This window comes from Meriones unguiculatus, unplaced genomic scaffold (genome assembly GCF_030254825.1).
Source record: "Meriones unguiculatus strain TT.TT164.6M unplaced genomic scaffold, Bangor_MerUng_6.1 ChrUnknown_unordered_Scaffold_206, whole genome shotgun sequence".
Taxonomy (NCBI): Eukaryota; Metazoa; Chordata; class Mammalia; order Rodentia; family Muridae; genus Meriones; species Meriones unguiculatus.
Window position 1 is genome coordinate 7,501 of NW_026843740.1, and position 5,000 is coordinate 12,500.

Genomic DNA, 5,000 nt, shown 5'->3' on the forward strand with positions numbered 1-5,000 from the left:
TGCCTGCACACTGTCTGCCCGAGCCAAGGGGGAAACGGGGGTGGGGGGCGGGAGGGCACACGGAGGAGAGGAGATGGGCATTGGGAAGCATGGTGTTCTCTAAAAATTTGAATCGGAATCGTTCTTTCAAATAGACCAATCTGCTCTACTCTGCTTTGCTTTGCGGGGCCAAACGTAATGGACTCCTCCCCACTGACATGCTTCCTTTTTGCTATCCATGCAGGGTTCCCTGACCACCCTGGCGAACAGGACAGGACGGAGGCGAGAATCAAAGGCACGGCCAGAAAGAGGAGTTTGAGGTGTGGGACTGCTATGCCCCGGCACAGTCAGCTGGACTGACTGACTGCCCTCCTTCTCGAGGCGGGACGCAATCACGCATACAAACAAAAGACTACCTCTTTCCAGCAGAAGAAGATGGCCCTTCCTTCCTCTTCCTCTTGACTCACAGGTGGTACTCTATCTACCTGCTTCCCAGCCCACCTGAGCCACCCCCCCCCTTCACTTTACGCTCAATTACAATAAATAAATGAATGACTACGAAGTTTCTAGTTGGTTCATTGACTTATGTTGTTTCTCTCTGTGAGCTAATTTTTACCACTGCCCACTCGTGTGTGTGTGTGTGTGTGTGTGTGTGTGTGTGTGTGTGTGTGTGTGCGTGCGTGCGCGCGCGCGTGCGCTTGGGACTGGAAAAACAGCCGGTATACTCTTCAGGCAGGTGCAAGATCTCTGGGGTTCTGTTTGTTTGTTTTTCTTTTTCTTTCTTTCTTTCTTTCTTTTTTTTTTTTTTTTTTTTGTTCTTGTTTTGGTGGTGGTGGTGGTGGTGGTGGTGGTGGTGGTGGTGGTGGTGGTGGTGGTGGGTCGTGTTTTTCCACTGTGATTTGTTTTAAAACTCACTCCATTTGAAGATCTGCAAGTGACCTTCAAGATTTACTTGGGCTTCTTAGAAGAACCTCTGGTTCCTCTCTCTAGTCTTCTTCGGGCAAATTCAAATTGACCCCTCTGAGGAAGGCTGTAAGTTCTTTTTATATGCCACCCCCCCCCTCCCCGATTATTCTATTTTCTTTAACTGGTATTCTGCCTCCGTATGTGAGAGTTCCCTAAAACTGGAGTTACAGAAGGTTGCGACCCGCCTGCAAGGTGGGTGCCCCTTGACCATCGCTCTTCTGGGAGTGTAGAGTAGAGGCATTCATTTTTCTCCCCCTCTGGGTTTGCAGGCTGGATAATGGTTAGTATCCACTTCTCCCTGAACAAATCTGAGGGTGACTCTTCACAGCTAAAGGATCTGCCTTCATTCACAGTTTCCCTCCTTGAGATTTGGGGCGGGCTGCGGGGAAGGGGGTCGATCGATCGATCGATCGATCGATCGATCGGCGGGGTGGGGGTGGGAGGGGAGGATCGGCAGGGCAGATGGGGAGGGAGCGGAGTCTTCTTTCCCAGTGGAGAGACAGGGCCTCCAAACTGCCTCTGCCTCTCAGGCAGGCGTGCACCACCACGCCCGGCTCCGGTTCGGTTCGACATATTCAACCGATATTTAATTTCTAGGGAAAGCTTGACCGGAGGAACTGGAGGGAATGGCTCAGTGGTTAATAGCACTGGGTACTCTTCCAAAGGACTCAGGTTCAATTTCCAGAACCCACGCGGCAGCTCGTCTGTAACTTCAGTTCTATCTAGGTGATCGGACACATAAAATAAAAGTATAAATAAATAAATTATTTGGGGTTGGGGATTTCCCTCAGTGGTAGGTAGATCGCCTGCTTAGCAAGCGAAAGGAAGGTCCTGCCTGGGTTGTTTGGTCCTCATCTGGGGGGTGGGGGTGGGGAGATAGATAAAAATAAATAAAATAAAAAAAAAATAAAGCTGAAATTATGGTCTCCAACACCCAACACACACACACACACGCACGCGCGCGCGCACACACACACACACACACACCTTTCTCATCTTATCTTTGATTTTCTGGTTTTAAATAAGCACACCCCAGGGACTGATGAAACTGTAAATTGCAAGAATTGCCTGGGGTTTCCAAGAAGACTGACTGACTGACTGACTGACTGACTGGCAGGAGCCTCCTGAGACTACTAGCTCTGCTGGAAAATCTACCTAGTATGGAGGATGGCGTCTCATAACCATATAGGCGGCTCCCCTTTGTCCAGCTGGGAGTGAGTGGTTGGATAGGCAGGAAAACAGAGTCAGCAAAGTTCAGCTGTGTTATTTGTCGGGGGTGGGTGTTCCCATTACCCCAAACTCCTCCTTGATCCTCTCCACCCACCCAAAATCTGCCCGGGGCCTGCCTGCTTACATTATAACATTATACCAGTGAGAATCTGCTGGAGAAAAATGATATTTCCTTCTCTGGTGGTTGTCATTTCGAGATAATTTCTGGGTCAGAGATATAGGGGGCTTGTCTCTCGATTTTCCCTCTCAGAGCTGGGGCCCAATCTGGCCTAGACTTATTGCATGGCCCGGATTCACCCCCCCCCTTAAATATTTAAAAGCAGGCACACGCAGAGAGGCATTTGAAAGAGGTCTTTAAAGGTAGTTAGTACTGTGTACTTTTCTTCATTTCATTAATAAAGCAGATTCGGATTGCTTGTGTAGAGAGAAAATATTTTTCTGCCTGCCTGCCTGCCTGACTGCCTGCCTGCCTGCCTGCCTGCTTGCTTTTCTCCCTCTCCAAGTGGGTTTCTTAATGAGTGGAACAGGGAATGTCTCTGACAGGAACTCACTTGGGGGTAGCAGCCTTGCCAGGCCACAGAGGAGGGCAATGCAGACAGCCCTGATGAGATGGGATTGGGAGGGGATGAGGGAGAGGGCTACAGCTGGGATACAAAGTGAATAAACTGTAACTAATATAAAAATAAAAATTTTATTAAACAAACAAACAAAAAATAGGCTGTCCTCGAACTTACAACTGTCTCCTTTTATGCTGTCATAAAAGTCGTGTGCCACCTTGCCTGGCTTCTTTTCTTTCCTTTTTCCTTTTTCCTGGCCTGGGCCTTTGGTCCCATCCTGTATTTTTATTATGGTCTGGGTGAACCCACGGGTAAAATGAAAGTTAAAGAGAGAGAGAGAGAGAGAGAGAGAGAGAGAGAGAGAGAGAGAGAGAGGGAAATCCAGCTGAGTGGGGTGGTTGGTTTATGGTTTAAGTCACAGCGCTACTGGAGAGGCGGAAGCAGGCAGATCTCTAAGGCCGACCTGGTCTACCGACTGAGTTCTGGGGCAGTGGAAACCAATCCACAGAGAGACCCTGTCTCCTCCGGTGCACCGAAAAAAGGGGGGTGGGAGTGATTCAGGGAACAGTTTCCTCTCATTAATACACAACTAAGAGCGGTCCCCACCAAATAAAACAAAACGGGGTAAAAAAAAAAAAAAAAAAAAAAAAAAAAAGAGTCGTCCCTTCTGTCCCCTGGGAGAGGAACAACAAAGTTCTTTAGAATTCCTGGAATGCGGCCCCACCGGTTTAACACAGCAACGATGGGTGTGCCGCTGAGCTGAGGGAGGAGTGAGTGAGCTGGAGGTCCCCTCCTCCTCCTCCCCCCCCTTCCCCCATCCCCCCTCCTCCCCCCCCCCCCCCGCCCACCCCGGCCCTTGCTCTCTTGCCTGGCCTTATTGCAGATTTTTTCAAAAAATATGTGGAAGAAGTGTACCTCTATAACAGAGTGTGCTGTTGTTTTTCACATTCTGATGGTTCTGTAATCTCTGACTGATCATGATTTTTCAAAGAGTTTCTGACTTCATTCCAGCAATTTGCAAAACCTTCCTGGGGCTCGGGGGAAGATGGACTGCTGGGAGCTCTTCGAACCTCCAAATGCCGAGCGCCAAAGGGAGATGAAACAAATTAATGACGAAGGACGTGCATTCCTTCTAGGTTTAGTCCAAGGATGAGGATACGATGAGAGAGATCATCTGAATATCGAAACAAAGAATATATGGCTACCCATACGAGACAGACACCTGTATTTTAGAAAAACTTTGACATTAAAACAAAACAAACAAACAGACACAGAAACCCCTCTTACTCTGTAGAAACAAACCATCACAGAGGTTTAGTGTCGCTCGCTCTTTACTCTGATTTTTAAAAGAGAGAGATACCATGACAATCAGAGGGCTCCCTGTAAATACAGTAGGGATAGAGACATAGAGCAGGATTAAACACCCCTCTCTCCCATGTCTCCTGGCTGACAACACCGTTTCTTGACCCTGAATCTGAGAATCCAGGGTTCAGTTCCCTCTAACTCTTTTCCTTTAGAGCTTTAGAGGCTCTCTCCACAACCAGAGGCCCATGGCAGTTTAAGAGTTAAATTATATAAAGATTATATAAAGAGTTTTTTGTTTTTTGTTTTTTTTTTTTTTTTTTTTTTGCCACAACCAGCAGCCCCAAGTAGCAGCAGCCATCATCAGGTCATCCCTGACTCTGACACCTGCCTTGTCTGCTGGAAGATGGTTGGTCTCTGGCAATAGATTGTTTAGCAAGGTTAGGGAAAATCTTACGGAACAATTTGAAGTTCACTCTTACTAGTTGAGCGAGGAGCTCTTTCTTTCTTTCTTTCTTTCTTTCTTTCTTTCTTTCTTTCTCTCTCTCTCTCTCTCTCTCCCTCCCTCCCTCCCTCCCTCTCTCTGTCTCTCTCTCTTTCTTTCTTTCTTTCTTTCTTTCTTTCTTTCTTTCTTTCTTTCTTTCTTTCTTTCTTTCTTTCTTCTCTCCCTCTCAGCGTGTGCGTCTACCAAACTTACACAGAGAAACCCCATCTCAAATGAGCCGAAACTAAAACAAAACAAAACAAAACAAAAAACAATTGAAATAAAAAGATTATAAACTTCTGCTTTGAACTCATCATGAGCATACGGATGAAACTATGGGCCAGGCTGGACACACACTAAGAGATTCGCCTGCCTCTGCCTCTCAAGTGCTGGAATTTTGTGTTTGCTTGGTTCGGGTTTGGGTGGCTTCCCTAGGTGCTGTGCTGGAAATGGTTGGTCTGGAAATGGTTGGTCTCTAGCAA